This window comes from Capra hircus, assembly GCF_001704415.2.
Source record: "Capra hircus breed San Clemente chromosome X unlocalized genomic scaffold, ASM170441v1, whole genome shotgun sequence".
In the NCBI taxonomy this organism is placed as follows: domain Eukaryota; kingdom Metazoa; phylum Chordata; class Mammalia; order Artiodactyla; family Bovidae; genus Capra; species Capra hircus.
In genome coordinates this window covers 47,730,608-47,755,593 of record NW_017189516.1, presented here as the reverse complement: position 1 = coordinate 47,755,593, position 24,986 = coordinate 47,730,608, and positions in this window count along the sequence as shown.

The following is a 24,986-nucleotide window of genomic DNA, read 5'->3' as shown; positions in this document are numbered from 1 at the left end:
AGCATTTCCATGAGTAAGACATTGTGCCTTGTAATCATTAGTTCTGGACCTAAACAAAGGTTAGTTTTCCGGCAAGATACATTGTTGCACAAGGCTTAAGGAAAGCATGAGTGAGAATGTTTGCTTCCTCTTTATAGGGCCTTGGACTGTCTGCTTAAGCTTTAGCTCTTTCATTTTTTCCTATTTTTAGGAAGATATGTTTGTCAGGGAAAGGGTTGGAGAAATAATTCTGTAACTTTTTCCTGTTGGAAAGGGGTGTAGACCCTAACTTGCTGAGGCAATATATTTTCTTTATCCTCATATTGAGGATCTTTGATCTAGGGGCCCCAAGTAATAGTTGGAAGAGCCTGTGGCAATCATAGGAACTTGAATAATCATTTGTAACAAATGTCTCAAACCTCTTAGATATAAAATTCATTATATAGTTATAGATATAAAAAGCAAACAGCAAGAATAAGATGACTACAATTATTATAGTCAAGATAGTTTCCCACCATTTGGAGATAAGCCTCTATTTGCTGACATGAAACTGAAAGTCTTTGAACTTTAAATAAATGATGAAGTAAAGCAGAAAAATGGCGAGGATTTCCAGCCGTTTGTCCCATAACCCTGCACTTACCTGACCTCAGTAGGTCCCAGTCACTCTGTCCTGAATACCGTAAATTCCAGGTCCCTGTTCGGGCACCACTTGTGGTCTTCTTTACAGACTGGGGCCTGGTGGACCTTAGTCAATGAAAAGGAAGAGGGAAAAAGAGAGAGAGAGAGCAGTATCTCTTGGGTTACGTGGAAAACCAATAAAGCCCATGCACAGGACTTGTACTGCTCACAAAGGCACAGGGTGTCCTCTCAAGGAGATCTTGAAAGCCTGGGCGAGAAAGTGAGCTCGACAGGTTTCCATGTTCCAAAGAGAATGAAGACAGAAAGAAGACCCAAGTCTCTAGTGGGGGACCCAAGTCTCTAGTGGAACAAGGGTATTTTATTAGAAGAAATGCAGGCTTATATATCTTTAGTAAAATGATTACTCAGCCATTACACAGGATGAAATTCCATCAATTCCAACAAAATGGATAGTCTAATACATACAAGGTTGCTGATGCTGAAAAGAGTCACTGAAGGGAGTTACTGAAAGGAATCCAAGCAGGTACCCTTTCCCATGATCTCAGTCCTGAGAACTGCGTGCAGCTCTACTCGTTCCCAGAATAGGAACTGATAAGGAACAGAGAATCCTTGAGAAATGGCACACAAAGGAAGAAAAGTGCAACATATTGGATTCCTTAAAGTTAAATGTGCCCTGACACCTACCTACTGAAAATGCTTTCCAAACTCCAGTGAGAACAACTCTACTATTCCCATCAATGTATAACTCTTATGTTTTACTTGGTTGCTTTTGATGGTAGCCCCATGAATTTAGGGACTATGTCTCATCATTATGATCCTTCCTAGTGCTCAGAACACAATAAATACCTTTTGGTATTAATGTATTAATATTTAAGCCTTGATGCAATGGGAAATGGACAGGTAGTCAAGTTTTCCCTTTAAACAGGTTTTTTTTTTTTTTTTTTTTTTTTTAAATTCTGAATGCCCAGGTTACTGTCATTGGCTTGGCCTTCATTCTCCATGCAGGAGTAGAGAAGATTGAAAATACAGTTAATTTTTACCTTACTCAATTTTGAGTTCAAAAGAATCTGATGACTGCTAAGAAAGAAAACCTATGGGAAACTGATGTATAATTTATTCAGTACCCAATGCCCACAGGAAACATCTGTTGTGATTTTATAAGCCTGTACAAATTCAAAACAAGCTAAGTGAAGAAAATGTGCCTATTTAAAAGACAGCAGAGCAGTCTTCTCTAAAAATGTTAAGGAGAGCGATGTCTGCAGCTTTATTTGGCAATTGTATATAATCTCACAGGCAATACAGCTGTTTTATTCATTTAATTAAAAATGGAAAATGTATTATAATGAAAAAAGTAAGCTGTGGAAAATGATGAACCACCCTCCCTGAGTTCCTAACCTCTTTTTTTCCCCACTTTGTATGGTTAACCTTTCCTGGCAATTAAGATGTTTAAAGCAATGGAATGAAAGTACAGAGTCATAGGATGGCTGGTTAATTTCCTCATAAAGTTATTTTTTAAATCCTTTGCCAATTACTCCATAAGCAAAAAACTTAAACATTGATGTTAATTACCTTCATTAGTGCTGACAGTAGTAGTTTGCACTAATGATCAGGTTTGTTCTCTACTCCATTTGATGAACTGAGTTGTGAATTATTAATGGGTATGAGTGCTACTTTACCACAGATGGCAATACTTTGTAGGCTGATTTTCAAAACACATGTCAGCATTGTCCTCAGTGTTCAGACTCTGTGCATCCATAAATACTATGTTAAAAGAATCTTTCTGAACCTTTCTACTAATCATCGGGCCTATGATCAGTGTGGTTTAGCTACAGACAGGATGAGTCTGCATTTGAAGCTGCATCGGGGCTGTGATCAAGTTTCTGCTTGGTCCTGAGTCATTGTGCAACACTGGGCTAGTCAGTTCTCTGGATTTACTTGACAGATGTGTAAATTTTGCTGCACTGTGCTGTGTTCAGTAGTGTCCAACTTTTTACAACCCCATGGACTGTAGCCCGCCAGGCTTCTCTGTCCATGGGATTTCCCAGGCAAGGATACTGGAGCAAGTTGTCATGCCTTCCTCCAGGGGATCTTCCCGACCCAGGGATTGAACCCACATCTCTTGCATTGGCAGGTGGGTTCTTTACCACTGCACCACCTGGGAAGCCCCATGTGTAAATTAACCCCCCTCTCCCCACTTTAAAATTTGTGAGCCCAGCTAGGTTCAGGCCTTAAAAAATTCCTATACCTCTGCCCAGGTAAATACAAGATCAACATAAAAAGACCCCATCCTAGTTTGACACTCTAAAGATCATGGAACAGTACCTCATTTTGCATCTAGGTGACTCACATTCTCACCTCCCCGCCCCCACCCCACCAAATTCCATGCAGGACCAGAGCGAGGAGCACATAAATGACTGATTACTACTCTTGGACCAGGTTCAAGAAGAGTTCTCAACCACTGAGTCATCGGGGAAGACGATCACATGCCTGAGTAGCAGCCTGTGTCTGGGAATAATAATAACCCACTTATTTGTGCAGTGCTCTGAGCTCTTTCAAGTATTTCACACATATTTTCTCATTTTACCCAGAATAGAATGAGGGTGATGATCACAGTGGTCTGGAAGCACGTTTTCAAGGAACACGAGTTGAGGTTTTCAGTCTTAGGCAAAATGAAAGACTGCTTTTTTCCTCCAGGATGAAATTGCATTTATGTTGTTCTTCCTGAATTTCATTAGCTTCTCACTCCCAACTTGAAAGAAGACTGTGAAAGGCAATGAAAACATGAGAATGTGGCAGCAAATGCTGAATATAAAGTAGAAAAAAAAATGGAAGTCTTCCCTTTGAATTTAAAGAAAACAATGGTCTTGGCACTCTAATCATTGGGTTTGATATTGAAATACCGTGTGGATTGTCCAAACCAGGGGAATTGTATGAATCTAAAACTGGAGGCCTGAACTGCTGGAAAAGATAGATAGATTCAGGGATGTGGCCAGGTTGCTGAGACTGGACAAATTTAGCAGGAACAACTTAATTTTTTTTGTTCCCACTGTTCTTCAATAATGAAACCTCCAAAACACTAAAAGACTATCAAGGCTTGAAACATATGGGAAAAGCAGATGCACCTTGCATTTTCCTTCAGACAGAGTTCCCTAATAGCCTGGGAGATGGGCAGAGGAACACGTGCTCCTAGGAGCTTGTGGGTCCCTCCATCTCCCTCCTAGGGGACCTGTTTGGCCTGGCAATGGCCAGATTAAGTGTTGCACTTAAGAAACATGGTTTCATGATTTTTTGTTATAAATATTATTATAAAAAGAAAGTGAATATATATGCATGTATGTATGCATATGCATGGGTATTTTTTTTCCTCCCCCTTAAAGAGGTGGCAGTGTGGGCTTTGATTTGACTTTGTTGTTTTGCAACCTGTTATTGTCAGGGTTGTTGGAACATCAGAAAGCCTTTTCAGACCTCCTTTGGTTTAGAACAGTACTGTGTTAAAGCCCTTAGAGTATTCTAGACTGAGACTGCCAGGGGTAGTGAACTCAAACCTGATTTAAAAGTAAGGGGGTAAAAACTACAAGGAAGGAACCATTTCTGATTGACATGTGTGTGGGGGATCCACCTTACCATGGAAACCTCATCAAGTTTTTATCTTAAAAACTTCCATATTTGAGAACCAAATGGGTTAAAGTTCACAAATTGGTGTTTTCTTGTGTTTCTCATAGTGTGGCCATCAGAATGACCTGGAAACTTATTTGAGATGTAGATTCTCAACCCTACTGCAGACCTGCTGAGTTGGAAACTCAGGAAGATGCAGCCCAGCTGTCTGTTTTAACAAGCCCTCCAAATATTCTGGAGGAGGAAATGGCAACCCACTCTAGTATTCTTGCCTGGGAAATCCCATGGACAGAGGAGCCTGGTGGGCTACAGTCTACAGGGTCACAAAGAGTCGGACACGACTGAGTATGCGTGCTCACGCACCAGGGTATTCTGATGCAGGCTTACGTTTGGGAACCACTGCTGTTTGCTAACAGAGTGGGTCTCAACATGGTCCAAACAGTGGAATCACCTGGAGAACTTTATAAAGAAATACCAGTGCCTGGTCCTCACCACTGGGCATTCTAATTTGTTTGGGGTTTGGCCTGTTTGTTGAATATTTCAAAACCTCTCTGGGTGATTCTAGTATTCAGACAAGCGGAGGATCCACCCACTGTGCTATCAGCATGCTCTCTTATAAGGGGGAGTTTTCAAAAAAAGAAAAGCAAGACACAGCATTGACAGAAAACAAACTAAAATAGGAGTTTGGGGAGAGACAGATAAAGTGAGTTATATATCCAGAATGCTTTCTTCTCTGTCCAAAGGCATCTGAGTCAGTTTCCAGAACCTTTTTAAGTGACGATTAATTCTCCAGGTAAGAACATTCTTCTCTGTCTGAGAAATAGTCTTGCTTTTGTGGTTGACACACTTCAAAATTTATGTGTGAGAGAGATTCCTATGGGGTTCTGATAGCAAAAATATAGGGAAATAGTGTAACAATTTTGAAGAAGTTACTTTGCAACTCAAGAATATTGGTCCAAAACCATCTGTATTGCTCTTGTTCTTTATGACCTTAAATGAGCAAGCTCCATTCTAAGCCTGCATTTATTTTATTTCATGGAATCTTACAGTTGGACAGTAAAGGCCACAGATGCTACAAGAATACCCCCTCTTGTTTCTGTGGGTTGGTTGCTTCCAATGCAAATTTGCCAGGAAACTTAAACCAACCACTTATTAGGAAGTTCTTTGACATTAATAAGTTGAAACTGAAATACATCCTCTTAGAAGTTATACCCATTCCTTTCAGTTCTGCTTTGGAGAACTACTCTTGAGAGGCAGGTTATTTAAAATCTTCTCCAGGTCAAGAAAGGATGTATAAACATAACTCAAAAGCCTGGTAGTGGTTTTGAGGGTTGTGATCATGTGGTTAACTACTGATAACATTTTCCCCATTGGTTTTGAGCCAACAGGAAATAGACACAGAAATCAGATATTGCTGTGAGGTCCACATTATTGTGGATAAAATTGGGGCTTTGACCTGGAAACATTTGGCTCTACCTCTTCCTTTTGAATTGGGCTGACTTTGTTGCAGGGCAGAGAAGCCATCTCTGAGCATATCTACTGCATTCTATAAGGGCAGAGCTCCCCATGAGCTCTAAAACAAAAAGCCAACAAGTTCAGGGCCCACACATGCCTGAGCCCCTTCTTCCTCATCTCCTCTACTGCAGAGAGGTGGTTTGGAGAGAGAAAACCAAAGAGTTCTTTCCATACTGGTCCCTCCCAGGAGAAGAGAGGAAACTGGAGATGTGTGGTCATAAATTCCTATCCCCCAGTGTACATCAAGCCTTCTGAATGTTGCTGTTGTATGCTCAGTCACTAAGTCCTGTCCAACTCTCTGTGACCCCATGGACTATAGCCCATGAGGCTCCTCTGTCCATGGGATTTTCCAGGAAAGAATATTGGAGTGGGTTGCCATTTCCTTCTTCAGGGGATCTTTCCAACCTGGGGATCGAACCCACATCTTCTGTATCTCTTGCATTTGCAGGCAGATTCTTTACTGCTGAGCCACCTAGGAAACCCTTCTGAATGTTTCAGTACTTCATATAGTTGAAGGTAGTTATTATTTGCCATGTAAATTTGTGCTTTCTCTCACTTAAAAAAAAATTATAATCCCCTGGGAGTTCCCTGGTGGTCTGGTTGTTAGGATTCAGTGCTTTCACTGCCGGGGCCTGGGTTCAGTGCCTGGTCAAGAAACTGAGATCTCACAAGTGGCATTGTGAAAGTGAAGTTGCTCAGTTGTGTCCAATTCTTTGGGACCACACGGACTGTAGCCTACCAGGTTCCTCTGTCCATGGGATTTTCCAGGCAGGAATACTGGAGTGGGGTGCCATTTCCTTCTCCAGATCATCTTCCTGACCCAGGGATTGACCCGGGTCTCCCACATTGTAGGCAGATGCTTTACTGTCTGGGGCACCAGGGAAGTCCTATACAAGTGGCATGGTGGGGCCAAAAAAAAAAAAAAATCTCCCAACCACTATATATGTATATGTGAGATCTCCAGGCCTCTCACAATGCATCATGCTGATTATCCATATGTGGACATGAGTCCCTCTGATGTTGTTCTTCTTGAGAGATGTGATATTCAAGGTGGAAAGGTGTTTTTAATTTGCTTTGATTTGATTGTTTTAGCTTTGAGTGGTTGGTATATTTTGTGATCTTGCTTAGTAAATCTTTTTTTTTTTTCACCCTAGTGGCATAATGATAGTCTCTAATACTTTCTTTGAAGTATTTTAAGGTTATCGCCTTTCACATTTAAGTATCTGTATAATGGAGAGTTGATATCTTTTTTTCAACAAAGAAATTCAATTTTATTTTCCTCCTCATGTGTAACCGTTTCAACACATTTGTTCAAGAGTGCAATCTTTTCCCCAATTTCTCATGACCCTTTGGTCATGTACCAGGTTTCCATTTAGGCATGAATCTGTTTCTAGATTATCTGTTTTGTTATTAGGATCAGTTGGCCTATTCATATGCCAAAAGCACAATGTTTTAATTGCTATAATTTATAAAAAGTTTTCATGACTAAGTTCCCACACCTTGTTTTTCTTCAGATGTGTCTTGGTCTGTTGTTCTTCAATATAAATCTTACAGTCAGCTTGTTAAATATCTCTTAAAAATTTGTTAGGATTTTTATTAAAATAGTATTGAATCAAGAGATGCATTTGAGAGGAGAGAGCTTTATGAAACCATATTCTTCATATCCATGAATGCATTTTTCCATTTAACTTTTAAAAAAATTTATTTTACATGAAACAAAGATGAATATTTTTAATCATAAAAGGTACATTTCATAAAGAAGATAGACATTATAAACCATTAGACACCTTAACAACAAAGAAACAAAGATACATAAACTAAAAATCAGAAGAATTAAAAGAAAAAATTATATAATCATAGTGAGATATATTAGCATTTCTCTGAGAATATTTTATCAAGTACAGAAAAAATAAGAATAGGTGCATCTTGAATGATGTCATTTAATTTATATATAATAGATCTATATTTAATTAGTTGATATTAATCATATCTGATACAAATATACTTAAAATTTTGTATCCCATATGAAATGAAATGGAGGATATGAAATGGTACGAAATATTAATAAGTGGCCGATTTCATTGTGTGCTTTGTGATTTATATTCTTCCTTCCTCTCTTCCTCCTTTGCTCCCTATCTTTTGCGGCGAGTGATCCTTGTAGAAACTTACCTATGAGAATTGTTTCAAACCTGGGTTCCATGTGCTTTCTTCCAGAAAGCAGTGGTGTTTACTTTTGTGAGATTTCTGAATCTCTTTAAATAAATCTCGGCCTGTGTTTTTTTCAGTTCTTGGAAGTTGTGTGATTTCTAGAGCCAATTTGCACGAGCACCAGCTTACCGTTGTATCAATAGATTATCAGGAGAGACCTGCCACCTCCACCACCAAAGAAACGACTAAAAAAGGCAAATGACTGTATTTTGTCAGCTGAAATATTTCCACCTTTCACAATAAGTACAGCTTCTGAGGGACCAGGCATTACAAAGGAAACCATTCAACTTTTCTCTTTGTTAGGGCCCAATCAGTCATTGTTCCTTTAAAACCCAAAGCTCTAGACAGCCAAGGCTCTGCAGATAAGCTTAGGGCTGCTGTTGGCCTTAGCATTTTGCTACCTCTCTGGATTCTTGCTTTTGCTTCTTTTTGGCCATTGAAGACTTCATTTTCTTACTAGCTCATCCAGTCATCCCGTGACTCCTTGTATCTAGCTACCTTCTATCAGGGAGGTGTGTTTGTGTAAGTGTATATGTGCGTGCATATATGTCTGTATGTGTTAGTTAGTCATTTGTGTCCAACTCTTTTTGAACCCATGGACTGTAGCTCTCCAGGCTCCTCTGTTCATGGGATTTCCCAGGCAAGAATACTGTAGTGGAGAGCCATTCCCTTCTCAAGGGATCTTCCTCACCCAGGGATTGAATCCAGGTCTCTTGCACTGCAGGCAGATTCTTTACCATCTGAGCGACCTATTTACACATAAGTTTAAATACCAACCTTTTAAAGTATTCTGTAGCAAGAGCATTTTCCACAAGCTGATCTGTTAAGCCAAGATCAAATTGCTACTGAATTTTAAGTTAACCATTAAAGAGTTAGTTATACGTCCTTTGCATTACCTAAAGTTTGGCTTCCCTGGTGGCTCAGACAGTAAAGAATCTGCCTGCAATACAGGAGACCTGGGTTTGATCCCTGGGTCAGGAAGATCTCCTGGAGAAGGGAATGGCAACCCACTCCAGTATTCTTCCCTGAAGAATTCCATGGACAGAGGAGCCTGGCAGGCAATACAGTCCATGGGATTGCAGAGTCAGACATGATTGAGCAATTAATACTTTCACATTCAAAGTTTGATAAACATGTTCTTTGTGTGTTTCTTTTGTTAAGGGCTTCAAATTTCTAGCATTAAGATCTCTTAGAAGCCCCAGTTGCCATTGTTTTCCTTACAATTCTTCAGTCATTAAGCTTGACATTCAGTTCAGTTCAGTTCAGTTGCTCAGTCATGTCCGACTCTTTGCAACCACATGGACTGCAGGACACCAGTCTCCCCTCCCTTGTCCATCACCAACTCCTGGAGCTTACTCCAACTCATGTCAGTCAAGTCATAGATGCCATCCAACCATCTCATCCTTTGTTGTCCCCTTCTCCTCTCACAGTCAATATTCCCCACCATCAGGGTCTTTTCCAGTGAGTCAGTTCTTTGCATCAGGTGGCCAAAGTATTGGAGTTTCAGCTTCAGCATCAGTCCTTCCAATGAATATTTAGGACTGATCTCCTTTAGGATGGACTAGCTGGATCTCCTTGCAGTCCAAGGGACTCCCAAGAGTCTTCTCCAACACCACAATTCAAAAGCATCGATTCTTTGGCACTCAGGTTTCTTTATAGTCCAACTCTCATATCCATATATGACAAGTGGAAAAACCATGGTTTTGACTAGATGGAACTTTGTTGGCAAAGTAATGTCTCTGCTTTTTAATATGCTATCTAGGTTGCTCATAAATTTTCTTCCAAGGAGCAAATGTCTTTTAATTTCATGGCTGCAGTCACCATCTGCAGTGATTTTGGAGCCCCCCAAATAAAGTCTGACACTGTTTCCACTGTTTCCCCTTCTATTTGCCATGAAGTGGTGGGACTGGATGCCATGATCTTAATTTTCTCAATGTTGAGTTTTAAGCCAAGTTTTTCACTTTCTCCTTTCACTGTCATCAAGAGGCTCCTTAGTTCTTCCTTGCTGTCTGCCATAAGGGTGGTGTCATCTGCATATCTGAGGTTACTGATATTTCTCCTGGCAATCTTGATTCTAGCTTGTGCTTCCTCCAGCTCAGCATTTCTTATTATGTACTCTGCATATAAGTTAAATAAGCAGGGTGACAATATACAGCCTCGACCTACTCCTTTCCCCATTTGGAACCAGTCTGTTGTTCCATGTCTAGTTCTAACTGTTGCTTCTTGACCTGCATACAGATTTCTCAGGAGGCAGGTTAGGTGGTCTAGTATTCCCATCTCTTCAAGAATTTTCTACAGTTTGAATCCACACAGTCAAATGCTTTGGCGTAGTCAATAAAGCAGAAGTAAATGTTTTTCTGGAACTCTCTTGCTTTTTCAATGATTCAATGGATGTTGGCAATTTTATCTTTGGTTCCTCTGCCTTTTCTAAAATGAGTTTGAACATCTAGAAGTTCATGGTTCATGTACTGTTGAAGCCTGGCTTGGAGAACTTTGAGCATTACTTTGCTAGTGTGTGAGATGAGTGGAATTATATGGTAGTTTGAAGATTCTTTGGCATTGCCTTTCTTTGGGATTGGAATGAAAACTGACCTTTTCCAGTCCTGTGGCCACTGCTGAGTTTTCCAGATTTGCTGGCATAGTGAATGTAGAACTTTAATAGCATCATCATTTAGGATTTGAACTAACTCAACTGGAATTCTATCACATCCACTAGCTTTGTTTGTAGTGATGCTTTCTAAGGCCCACTTGACTTCACATTCCATAATGTCTGGTTCTAGGTGACTGATCACACCATCATGGTTATCTGGGTCATGAAGATCTTTTTTGTATAGTTTTTCTGTGTATTGTTGCCACCTCTTCTTAATATCTTCTGCTTCTGTTAGGTCCTTACCATTTCTGTCCTTTATTGTGCCCATCTTTTCATGAGATGTTCCCTTGGTATCTCTAATTTTCTTGAAGTGATCTCAGGTCTTTCTCATTCTATTATTTTCCTATATTTCTTTACACTGACCACTGAGGAAGACTTTCTCATCTTTCCTTGCTATTCTTTGGATCTCTGCATTCAAATGGGTGTATCTTTCCTTTTCTCCATTGCCTTTCCTGTCTTTTATTTTCTCAGCTATTTGTAAGGCCTCCTCAGACAGCCATTTTGCCTTTTTGCATTTCTTTTTCTTGGGAATGGTCTTAATCATGGCCTCCTGTACAATGCCACAAACCTCTGTCCATAGTTCTTCAGGCATTCTGTCTATCAGATCTAATCCCCTGAATCCTTGAACCTATTTGTCACTTCCACTGTATAATCGTAAGGGATTTGATTTAGGTCTTACCTGAATGTTCTAGTGGTTTTCCCTACTTTCTTCAATTTAAGTCTGAATTTGGCAATAAGGAGCTCATGATCTCAGCCACAGTCAGTTCCCGGTCTTGTTTGTTCTGACTATGTAGAGCTTCTTCTTTGGCTGCAAAGAATATAATCAATCTGATTTCAATATTGACCACCTGGTGATGTCCTTGTGTAGAGTCTTATCTTGTGTTGTTGGAAGAGGGTGTTTGCTATGACCAGTGCTCTCTCTTGGCATAACTCTGTTAGCCTTTGACCTGCTTCGTTTTGTACTCCAAGGCCAAATTTGCCTGTTACTCCAGGTATCTCTTGACTTCCTACTTTTGCATTCCAGTCCCCTATATTGAAAAGGACATCTTTTTTGGGTGTTAGTTCTAGAAGGTCTTGTAGGTCTTCCCAGAACCATTCAACTTCAGCTTCTTCAGCATTACTGGTTGTGGCATAGACTTGGATTACTCTGATATCAAACGGCTTGCCTTGGAAATGAACAGAGATTATTCTGTCATTTTTGAGATTGTATCTAAGTACTGCATTTGGACTCTTTTGTTCACTATGATGGCTACTCCATTTCTTCTAAGGGATTCTTGCCCATAGTAGTAGATTTAATGGTCATCTGAATTAAATTCACCCATTTCAGTCCATTTTAGTTCACTGATTCCTATAATGTCGATGTTCACTCTTGCCATCTCCTATTTGACCACTTCCAATTTGCCTTGATTCATGAACCTAACATTCCAGGTTCCTATGCAATATTGCTCTTTATGGCATCAGACTTTACTTCCATCACAAGTCACATCCACAACTGGGTGTTGTATTTGCTTGGGCTCTGTCTCTTCATTCTTTCTTGAGTTATTTCTCCACTGATCTCCAGTAGCATATTGGGCACCTGGGGAGTTCATCTTTCAGTGTCCTATCTTTTTGCCTTTTCATACTGTCCATGGGGTTCATACTGTTCATGAGGCAAGAATACTGAAGTGGTTTGCTGTTCCCTTCTCCAGTGGACCACATTTTGTCAGAACTCTCCACCATGACCGGTCCATCTTGGGTGGCCCTACATGGCATGGCTCATAGTTTCATTGAATTAGACCAGGCTGTGGTCCATGTGATCAGATTGATTAGTTTTCTCTGATTGTGTTTTTCATTCTGTCTACCCTCTGACAGATAAGGATAAGAGGCTTATGGAAGCTTCCTGATGGAAGAGACTGACTGAGGGGGAAACTGGGTCTTGTTCTGATTGGCAGGGCCATGCTCAGGAAATCTTTACTCCAATTTTCTGTTGATGGGCAGGGCTGTGTTCCCTCCCTGTTATTTGACCTGAGGTTCAGTACTGCTCAATTCCCTACATTCTGTCCTGTCCCTGAAAACAAGTCCACAGATTCTTGTCAATTTAAAAGAAACAGATATGGCGTATGTCCTGATTATCTTTCAGTGCATAACAAATCAACCTCCAAATTATTTTATATTTTTTAATATTTTATCATTTTTTGTTTGATATTACTTTGCACAGTTTGAGAAGTGTTGGAGGAGCTGACTGAGCTCAGCTGGGCAGTTCTCACTTGAGGTTTCTCATGCAGTTTTAGTGTGTGGGGTTAGAGTCAGCTCAAAGCTTTTCTTCACTCATGGGCTTTCAGGTGGAGGCTGACTGTCTACCAGAATGTCAGTTGAGCTATTGTTAGAGAACAGGGCTTGAACAAATGGTCTGTCCAAGTTGCCTGGGGTTCTTCACAGCTTAGTGGCTGAATCTCAACGGAAAGAGTACTACACATCATGCTAACTTTTATGTTCTAGTCTTGGAGGTTGTAGGTCTGATGCATTTTATTTGTTTAAAGAGAGTTGCCAAGACTGGCCAAATTCATGGGGTGCAGAAATAACTTCCATCTTTTTGAAGGAGGATCAGAAAACTTATGGACATACGTTACAGCCACCACCGATTTAAGTAGATAAACGTAGGAGGATTTCATGTTTTCAAATGCTAACAAGTTTTTTTTTTTACTGCCATGCTCATAGCTCTTCAATCCCTGATCCTTTTGGTGGAAATACAAATGTGCATATTCCTTTGATTTTATATAACTCACTGGGTTTTACTCACTAAATCTTCTTCTGAACCTGCTTTATGTCTTTCAAGCCCTGAAGAGGCATCCAACCTGCAGTAATTCTTATCACGTCTTTGATCAGGTTTTTCTGCCTCTAGTGTTACCCTCCTCTTCTGACACACTTCTGAGCAACACATCTGGTCATGTTTCTCTCACAACTGAAAGATCACTGTAGCTCTTTATCTCTAGTTCCTCAATATGGCCCAGAAAACCTTTCAGGATTGGCTCCTTACCTTTTTCTATGTCTCATTTCTCATTTTGCAGTTTCTCTTTGCACTCTAACAAAACTAAACACATTGTCTTTTTCACATCTCTGTGCCTTGACTGTATTGATTGCCCCCTCCCTACAATGTCCATCTCTGACCTACATGGCAGTCTCAGGCATTCTTAAGGTGCAATCACAAATGTATCCATGCTCCTAAGTCCGTAGCACCCATTTGCTCAGTCTGCTGGCTAGACTGGAATTGCTTTACTTGTGAAACCCTCTAAGTTCAAATCTGCTCTAATTCCATACTGTTTTCTTGGGGGAGGATGTAATCAATACATGCACCTTTCCCTTCTGACATGAGAAGCAGCCTTGTCAGCTCCGGTGAAGAGCTCAGCAATCTCTGAGAACACCTGATCTTCGGCGGATTGGGCATTTCTTCTCAAGTGTTGTCTCACCTCACTTTGCTTGGGTGACAGGATTCACAGTCATAATCCCGTTGTTGCTTCCAACTGTGAGAATGTAGCCTTACAGAATTTTCTTAAATATCTACCAAAACCAAGACTTCCCTGTAGATAGATAACTTAAAAATAATTCAGCAATATAAAAGAAAAGCAGCAATCTAAAATATAAACAGCATTACATATGTGATGTAGCATATAAAAATTTTAAAGCATAAGAACTTGGGAGAAGAAAATTATTAAAATGACAGTTTTTGATATACCATAATTTCAACTTCCCTGTTGTTGTAAACACCTGGAGTAACAGGGAAATTTGGCCTTGGAGTATGGAATGAAGCAGGGCAAAGGCTAATAGAGTTTTGCCAAGAGAACACACTGGTCATAGCAAACACCATCTTCCAACAACACAAGAGAAGACTCTACACATGGACATCACCAGATGGTCAACACCAAAGTCAGATTGATTATATTCTTTGCAGCCAAAGATGGAGAATCTCTATACAGTGAGTAAAAACAAGACCGGGAACTGGCTGTGACTCAGATCATGAACTCCTTATTACCAAATTCAGACTTAAATTGAAGAAAGTAGGGAAAACCACTAGATCATTCAGGTATGACCTAAAGAAATAAATTTAAGGGCCTAGATCTGATAGATAGAGTGCCTGATGAATTATGGATGGAGGTTCGTGACATTGTACAGGAGACAGGGATCAAGACCATTTCCATGGAAAAGAAATGCAAAAAAGCAAAATGACTGTCTGGAGAAGCCTTACAAATAGCTGTGAAAAGAAGAGAAGTGAAAAGCAAAGGAGAAAAGGAAAGATATAAGCATCTGAATGCAGAGTTCCAAAGAATAGCAAGGAGAGATAAGAAAGCCTTCCTCAGCAATCAATGCAAAGAAACAGAGGAAAATAACACAATGGGAAAGACTAGAGATCTCTTCAAGAAAATTAGAGATACCAAGGGAACATTTCATGCAAACATGAGCTTGATAAAGGACAGACATGGTATGGACCTAGCAGAAGCAGAAGATATTAAGAAGAGGTGGCAAAAATATACAGAAGAACTGTACAAAAAAGATCTTCATGACACAGATAATCACGATGATGTGATCACTCACCTAGAGCCAGACATCCTGGAATGTGAAGTCAAGTGGGCCTTAGAAAGCACCACTACAAACAAAGCTAGTGGAGGTGATGGAATTCCAGTGGAGCTATTTCAAATCCTAAAAGATGATGCTGTGAAAGTGCTGCACTCAATATGCCAGCAAATTTGGAAAACTCAGCAGTGGCCACAGGACTGGAAAAGGTCAGTTTTCATTCCAATCCCAAAGAAAGGCAATGCCAAAGAATGCTCAAACTACCACACAATTGCACTCATCTCACATGCTAGTAAAGTAATGCTCAAAATTCTCCAAGCCAGGCTTCAGCAATACATGAACCATGAAATTCCAGATGTTCAAGCTGGTTTTAGAAAAGGCAGAGGAACCAGAGATCAAATTGCCAACATCTGCTGGATCATGGAAAAAGCAAGAGAGTTCCAGAAAAACCTCTATTTCTGCTTTATTGACTATGCCAAAGCCTTTGACTGTGTGGGTCACAATAAACTGTGGAAAATTCTGAAAGAGATGGGAATACCAGACCACCTGACCTGCCTCTTGAGAAATCTATATGCAGGTCAGGAAGCAACTGTTAGATCTGGACATGGAACAACAGACTGGTTCCAAATAGGAAAAGGAGTACGTCAAGGCTGTATGTTGTCACCCTGCTTATTTAACTTCTGTGCAGAGTACATCATGAGAAACGCTGGGCTGGGAGAGGCACAAGCTGGATTCAAGATTGCCGGGAGAAATATCAATCACCTCAGATATGCAGATGACACCACCCTTATGGCAGAAAGTGAAGAGGAACTAAAAAGCCTCTTGATGAAAGTGAAAGAGGAGAGTGAAAAAGTTGGCTTAAAGCTCAACATTCAGAAAGATCATGGCATCTGGTCCCATCACTTCATGGCAAATAGATGGGGAAACAGTGGAAACTGGCTGATTTTATTTTTTGGAGTCTCAAAATCACTGCAGATGGTGATTGCAGCCATGAAATTAAAAGATGCTCACTCCTTGGAAGGAAAGTTATGACCAACCTAGATAGCATATTGAAAAGCAGAGACATTACTTTGCCAACAAAGGTCCGTCTAGACAAAGCTATGGTTTTTCCAGTAGTCTTGTATAGATGTGAGAGTTGGACTGTGAAGAAAGCTGAGTGCCAAATAATTGATGCTTTTGAACTGTGCTGTTGGAGAAGACTCTTGAGAGTCCCTTGGACTGCAAGGAGATCCAACCAGTCCATCCTAAAGGAGATCAGTCCTGGGTGTTCACTGGAAGGACTGATGCTGAAGCTGAAACTCCAGTACTTTGGCCACCTCACGCGAAGAGTTGACTCATTAGAAAAGACCCTGATGCTGGTAGGGATTGGGGGCAGGAAGAGAAGGGGATGACAGAGGATGAGATGGCTGGATGGCGTTACTGTCTCGATAGATATGAGTTTGAATAAACTCTGGGAGTTGGTGATGGACAGGGAGGCCTGGCGTGCTGTGATTCATTGGGTCGCAAAGAGTTGGACACAACTGAGTGATTGAACTGAACTGAACTGATTGGTGGACATATCAGTAATTCCAGTTTTCCTATATCAATAACATGGAAACAAGCATCTTTATTCTCAAAAAGTTGTTTTCTCTTAATCAGATTGTTTTTATATAGCTTTCCAGGAATGTAACTATTAAGTCCAAGAATATGAATTCTTGTAAGTGTTTTGATATATTGGACTTCCCTGGTGGCTCAGACAGTAAAGAATCTGCCTACAGTTCAGGAGACCCAGCTTCGATCCCTGAGTCGGGAAGATCCCATAGAGAAGGGAATGGCAACCCACTCCAGTATTCTTGCCTAGAGAATTCCATGGAAAGAGGAGCCTGGTTGGCTGCAGTCCACGGGGTTGCAAAGAGTCAGACGTAAGTGAGTGGCTAACACACTTTCTTTTGATATATTTCCAAATCCCCACCATTCTTCCCAGGACTGGATGAGAGTTTGGCTTCCTTGGACCCTCACAAGCTTTGGCATTTTTTTTTAAAGTTTTGGTAATTTGAAAATTAAAAAAAAAACTTCCTTTTGTTTATAATTCAAGATAGTTGAGTGTTTTCCAGATTTTATGGGTGGAGGATAGATTGGACTTTGAAAGCAAAGAGGTGGGGTTAGAAGAGATAATTGAACCTTACATATGAGAAGAATTGCATTTCGAAAAACTCTTAAAAGTGACTATTTTGTATCCAGGTTAATTATTTTCTTCAAAAATAAACTTTCTATTCTCCATGATTGTTTCAAAGATGGAAGAATTGTGCTACGTTCTGTAGATTTCAAATACACTTTCATAAATAAGACTTTATAACAGTTAAATCTTTTTCATCCTCCTTCAGATTTCTATTTAAAATATTTCTGTTCAATTTTATCCCTTGTGTTCTGAATAAGGTGGCCCACATTTACGGCATCTGATGGATTCTACATAGCTTAATTATGAAAGAGGATGAAATTTAAATTTTCATAAGTTGGTGCCAATTAAACTATGTAAATGAATGTTTCCTGTGGTTTCTGTTGTAGACTTCATATCTTAAAAAAATTTTTTTTGCTAACTAGCTCTGTGTATACTTACCGTGAAGGTGTCACACAGGGTGTGTTGATAAAATAAACATTTGGCTTTCTTCTGTACTTCCTTTTGAGATGTCTAGGAAATATACTCTTGTCCTAGAAATTAAATGAAGACATCAGCTGAGCCACTTGCCATATTATCCCTCTGTCCCCAGACTTACCATCTTGAATTTCTAGGATCTCTGGGGAAGTGATTCATTTAGTCTATATCTTAGCCACCTATCTCAGCCAACAGTTTTTTTTCCCCCTAAGGTGTTTTCCTCTCTTATTTAAGTTTAATAACCTTGATTTAAATAAGAAACACATTCTTTGATCAGAGGTATTTGTGTCAGGAGATTGCCTGGGACCTACATGCAGCATCTGCTTCCTGTCTCCTAGGAAGATAAACATTTGTGTTCCAACTCCTGTTGGTCATTGAACCAGTTTACTAGTGAAAGTACTGTGACATTGGAAGATTTAGAACTTATCGATCAGGGAAATGATTTTACGAACAATGTATACACCTGTACTTAATGTTCATCTTGTTATAAACTATATTTTTTTCATGGTTGTTGTTGTTTAGTCATTCTGTCATGTCCAATTCTTTGCAATCCTAAGGAATGCAGCATGCCAGGCTTCCCTGTCCTTCACCATCTCCCAGAGCTTGCTCAAACTTATGTCCATTGAGTCGGTGATGCCATCCATCACCTCATCCTCTGTCGTCTCCTTCTCCTCCTGCCTTCAGTCTTTCCCAGGAACAGGGTCTTTTCTAATGAGTCAGCTCTTCTCATCAGGTGGTCAAAGTATTGGAGCTTCAGCATCAGCATTAGTCCTTCCAATGAGTATTCAGGATTGATTTCCTTTAGGATGGACTGATTTGATCTCCTTGCAGTCCAAGGGACTCTCAAGAGTCTTCTCCAACACCACAGTTCAAAAGCATTAATTCTTTGACACTAAGCCTTCTTTATGGCCCAACTCTCACATCCATACATGACTACAGGAAAAACCATAGCCTTGACTATACAGACTTTGGTGGCAAAGTAATGTCTCTGCTTTTGAATATGCTGTCTAGGTTGGTCATAGCTTTTCTTCCAAGGAGCAAGCGTCTTTTATTTTCATGGATGCAGTCACCGTCTGCAGTGATTTTGGAGCCCAAGAAAACAAAATCTGTCACTGTTTCCATTTTTATTTTTCCATCTATTTGCCATGAAGTGATGGGACCAGGTGCCATGATCTTAGTTTTTTGAATGTTGAGCTTTAAGCCAGCTTTTTCACTCTTCTCTTTCACTTAAATCAAGAACCTCTTTAGTTCCTCTTCACTTTCTACCATAAGGGTGGTATCATCTGCATATCTGAGGTGATTGATGTTTCTCCCGGCAATCTTGATTCCAGCTTGTGATTCATCCAGCCCAGCGTTTCTCATGATGTACCCTGCATGTAAGTTAAATAAGCAAGGTGACAATATACAGCCTTGACATATTCTTTTCCCAGTTTGGATCCAGTCCATTGTTCCATGTCCAGTTCTAACTGTTGCTTTTTGACCTGCATTCAGTTTTCTCAGGAGGCAGGTAAGGTGGTCTGGTATTTCCATCTCTTGAAGAATTTTCCACAGTTTGTGGTGATCCACACAGTCAAAGTGTAGTCTGTGAATCAGAAGTAGATGTTTTTCTGGAACTTTTGCTTTTTTGATGATCCAACGGTTGTTGGAAATTTATTCTCTGGTTTCTTTGCCTTTTCTAAATCTAGCTTGAATATCTGGAAGTTCTTGGTTCATGTACTGTTGAAGTCTAGCTTGGAGAATTTTGAACATTACTTTGCTGGCCTGTGAAATGAGTGCAGGTGTGCAGTAATTTGAATATTCTTTGGCATTGCCTTTCTTTGAGAGTGGAATGAAAACTGACCTTTTCCAGTCCTGTGGCCACTGCTGAGTTTTCCAAATTTGCTGGCATATTGAGTGCAGCACTTTCACAGCATCATCTTTTAGGATTTGAAATAGCTCAACTGGAATTCCATCACCTCCACTAGCTTTGTTCATAGTGATGTTTCCTAAGATCCACCTGACTTTGCACTCTGGGATGTCTGGCTCTTTTTCAGTGGTCACAGCATTGTGGTTATCTGGATCATGAAGATCTTTTTTGTATAGTTCTTCTTTATATTCTTGCCACCTCTTCTTAATATCTTCTGCTTCTGTTAGGTCCATGCCATTCCTGTCCTTTATTGTGCCCATGTTTGCATGAAATGTTCCCTTGGTATCTCTAATTTTCTTGAAGAGAGCTCTGGTCTTTCCCATTCTATTGTTTTCCTCTATTTCTTTGCATGTTTATTTAGGAAGGCTTTTTTTTTTTTAAATCTCTCCTTGCTATTCTTTAGAACTCTGCATTCAGATGGGTATATGTTTCCTTTTTCCTTTGCCTTTCACTTCTCTTATTTTTTCAGCTATATATAAGCCCTCCTCAGACAATCATTTTGCCTTTTTGCATTTCTTTTTCTTAGGGATGATTTTGATTACCGCCTTGTGCAGTGTTATGAACCTCTGTCCATAGTTCTTCAGGCATTCTGTCTATTAGATCGAATCCCTTGAATCTATTTGTCACTTCCACTGTATAACCATAAGGGATTTGATTTAGGTCATACCTGAATGACCTAGTGGTTTTCCCAACTTTCTTCAACTGAAGTCTGAATTTGACAGTAAGGAGTTCATGATCTGAGCCAGTCAGCTCCAGATCTTGTTTATGATGACTGTATAGTGCTTCTCCATCTTTGGCTGCAAAGAATGTAATCAATCTGATGTTGGTATTGACCATCTGGTGATGTCAATGTGTAGAGTTGTCTCTTGTGTTGTTGGAAGAAGGTGTTTGCTATGACCAGTATGTTCTCGTCGCAGATTCATGTTGAAGTATGGCAAAACCAATACAATATTGTAAAGTAAAAATAAATAAATAAATAAAAGAAAAACTTTCTTATCCTTTGCCCTGCTTCATTTTGTACTTTAAGGTCTAACTTGCGTGTTACTTCAGGTATATCTTGACTTCCTACTTTTGCATTCCAATTCCCTATGACATTTAACTAATCATCCCCATTTCTTCATTTACTGTTACTTCCTATCTCCATATTAATGCATACATTTTGAATTACTATCCTAGTTAAATATGCCTGTATTTTTTCTTCCCTTAGTACAAAATAATCTGTTCAACTGCAAAGGCCAATGGTGTCCACATTATGTTAGCAATAAGTTTGCCCAATGAAGGAGCTGTTTATTGACTCTTGGCCTTGGTTTCTTCATCTGTAAGATAGAAATTTGCAATAGTCTAATGTTGAGCCCTGGTAGGGCATTCAGTTCACCTCTTTCTTTACCATTGAGCCAACTGATGACAAGCCTTCCACAGACCTAGGACATACACTCAAGTTTCTCGACTTGGGAGTCCAGGGTTTCAGGGCTTAGGTCTAATATTTCACTCGAACAGAAACTGAGTGACTTTAAGCCATTTCATTTAAATGAAGGTGATAGAGTAAGGAAGTGATCAAGGGGGGAAGAATGTTTTTAAAAATATAATCGTATTTATTTTGGGCTGTGTGGGGCCTTTATTGTTGCCTGGGCTTTCCTCTAGTTGCAGAGAGCAAGAGCCCCTCCCTAGTTGCAGTGCGCAGGCTCCAGGGCTTGCAGGCTTATGTAGGTGTGGTGCTTGGGCTCAATAATTGTGGCTCTCAGGCTCTAGAGCACAGGCTCAGTAGTTGTGGTACACAGGCTTAGTTGCTGCACAGCATGTGGGAGCATACATTCAATCAGGGATTGAAACTGTGTCTTTTGCATTGGGAGGTGGTTTCTTTACCACTGAGCCACCAGGGAAGCCTGGGAAGAACTTTCAGGCAGAGAAATTGTCATGAGGAAAGGCCTAAAATCAGGAAAGACATTGGTTTATTTGAAGAACTTTAAAAAAACCAATGTGATGAGTATGGAGAGTGAGGGGGATAGACAGAGAGATGGGGCTGGAGAAGTGTCAGGAGCCATGTCATATATGACCATTTGGTCATGGTGATTAGTTTGTATTAGAGACCGGAAGCATGGAAATAGGTCAGTTAGGGAGATACTGTAGTATTGGGTTGGCCAAACAGTTCATTCAGGTTTTTCTGAAAGATGGTATGAAAAGCCTGAACCAAGTATTTGGCCAACCCAGTATTCCAACCAGAGGTGTGTTGGTCTATGGTGAATGTATTAGAGATGAAAAGAAGCATATATGTTTGCTATCCTGTATTTAGAACTTATCAGGGTTTGGTTATTGTATGGGAGGCATTGACAAGGAGTTCGCATTTTCTGGCTTAAGCAGCATGGTGGCTGGAAGTAGCATTTACTGAAATGGGGAAGAAAGGTGGGGAAGATTTCAGAGAGGACCAAGGGCTGATCTTGAACATGATACGCCTAGGAGAAGATGTTGTTGTTTAGTCACTAAGTCACATCCGACTCTTTGCGACCCCATGGACTGCTTCATGTCAGGCTCCTCTGTCCTCTACTCCCATAGTTTGCTCAAACTCATGTCCATTGAGTTGGTGATGCCATCCAACCATCGAAGAGGCGACTTGTTGGAAAAGATCGTGATGCTGGGAAAGATTGAGGGCAGGAGAAGAAGGGGGCAAAAGAGGATGAGATGGGAGAAGATATCCAGGTTACCAATTGCATGTGTCAATCAGACGTTACAAAGATTTTTGCAGGAGATATAACTTTGGACATTATCTGCAAGTAGATATTTTAAATAAACTACAGGTCAATGCTTAGAAAAGAAGCCAAACCTTTCCCAAGTCTAGGGATTTGATCTTTAGAGTTCTGATAGAAAGGAAAGGCTAGGAAAAGAGCTAGAAGAGCAGTTTCCAGTGAATGAGGAGGCAAACCAGAAAAGCAGGGCATCATGGAAGCAGACAAGAGTGTTTCAGGAAGGAGGAGAAGGGGTTAACAGTGTAGAATTCTCCAAAGAGGACTAAATGACAATAGCATTAAGCTGAAATCTATATGTTGAGTCTTCTGTATTGAATCATGCGAAATTGCTATTTTTGTAGTTAAAGAATGGTCAATAGTGATAATTTTGTAGGCTTTAATATAATACATCCTTGGCTTGAAAGTATATATTTTAGAGTAACATCTATTAGGAGAGAAACGTCTGTAACCCATCCTCCCCACCAACTTCTCTTTGTCTTTCTGTTTACCTAACTTCTCTCAGTAAATTTGTATTCACTTGGCTTTTATTCTAGAGCTTTGGGAAGCCATTGAATGATGTGAAGCAGGGAGTGACAGATCTGATGATATTTTGTTTCTTTGGACTGTAAACTAAGGGACCTATGTATGTTTTCACACACAACTCTTTGCCCAGCAAGTGGTTGATAGCAGGGGTTTCCTTTTTATACCCCAGAGAGGTTCTTTCCTGAAAATGCAGCACCAATCCTAGTCTGAAGGTATTTGTCCTAATACTTTAAAATATTATGGGTGTTGAAGTCCTACCATACAAATGATATGACCTCTTTGGTTTACCTGTCATGGCTTTTATCATCCAAATGGTGGCATTTGCCATTTCAGTGTAGAAATGTCCAGAGTTACAGAATCAAGGCTGGTTCCCTTTGATGTCAGTACAGACCCTGGACTAGGTGTCTGGAATCCTGGCATCTATTGCAGCATCATGAGCTAGTTCATGTGACCTCTGAAGGCTTAAGTTTCTTTATTTTTTCCCCTATTTTCATTATTTTTGAATAACTAGATGAATGACTTCTTTTAATTTTCTTCTAGCTTTAACAGTCGATGCTCCTAATAATGATGTAATACTTCAGACAGACTACGACAGTTGTGGTTTTATTTATTTATTTTTTAATATATGTTTTGTCACTGGCCAGTACCTGAAGGCAATGTTGACACGCTTTGATTATTTACAGCCCCCCAGTATTTTTTAATGTGAGCCAGTTTTCTCAGATTGCAAGATCTCACATAAAAATTCACCTTTCTAGTCTCTCTTTTTTTAAAAAAAAGTCAAGATCTTTGGCTGCATGGGGCTGATGTTCTTACAAGGTAGCCCTCCGCTGGATCTGAACAGCACACGCCTCCTGTTCGACAGGCATTTCACGTTCTGGTTCATGACCCTCACTGTTCTGGGCTTTCTCCTTCCCTGCCCACTTCCCCCCTGATTTTTCCCAGTCCTTGTAGCTATTTGACCATGATCGACCTGGGATGACCCAAGCTAGGAAACACCTCAGTGATGAAACTTCAGTATGAGGTGAGCCCCGTACAGGTGTGCAGCTCAGTTTCTCATTTCTTTTTGCTGAGACTTCTGAGAGCTGGGTACATTTGGTCAAAGTATAGCCTAAAAACAGACACACCAATTCAGGGAGCAGAACTTGGCTGTGTTTAGTCACGGTTGTCACAAATGCCTCTGAGCAGTGTTTCTTCACCCTGGCCACTCGTTAGAGTTATCTGGGGAGCATTTAAAAAAATATCTACATCCAAGTTTCACCCGAGAGCAATTGGATCTGAATCTCTAGAGGAGAGGCCCAAGCATCAGTATTTTCTTTTAAATCAGGATTGAGAAACACTGCCATAGAAACTGTGAACCCAGCAGTGAGGACTGATATCATGAGCCTAGGGAAATCCGCAGAAAGCCTGGGAATTTTCTGTGGCTGGTTTGCAGCCCGTGTGGAGTCACTAAAACCATGCCTAAGAACAGCTTCTCTCCTCAGAAGCTGGGTTGCCCATCTGTCTGGGGTTTCCATCACTACTGGTGGCATTCTCAAGATGCCTCTGGTCCCTGGGCCGTGGCTCTCTCTGCCTCTGCTTAGGTTAGTGCACAGGGTGGGAAGAGTCCTAAATGGAGTGGTGAGCTGAACAAAAGAAGGGAGCGAGGAGAGATGTTGGTGTTTTATTGATCCGAATGGTGATCTGCCTATTACGGAAAACTGTGGTTTCAATAGCTTAGCTTTTAAGGTGATTGATGAAACAGCACAAACAAACCAGTGGTAAAACAAAGATGAAAACATAAGAATGTGCTTCTGAGAACCGCTGCTAGTCCATTGGTTAGGATTTTGAGCTTCCAATGCTGGGGACTTGGATTGGATCCTTGGCCATGGAAATAAGATCCTGCAAGCCTTGTGTCCCTCCCACCTCCACCTCCCCTCAAAAAAGTGCTTCCATTTGAAGTGTTTCCTTTCTAGTGTCCCCATTAGGGCTACTTTGATCTGGAAAGTCTGAAAAATGACTTCCTTTTCCTAGTATTGTTAAACAAATAGAAGA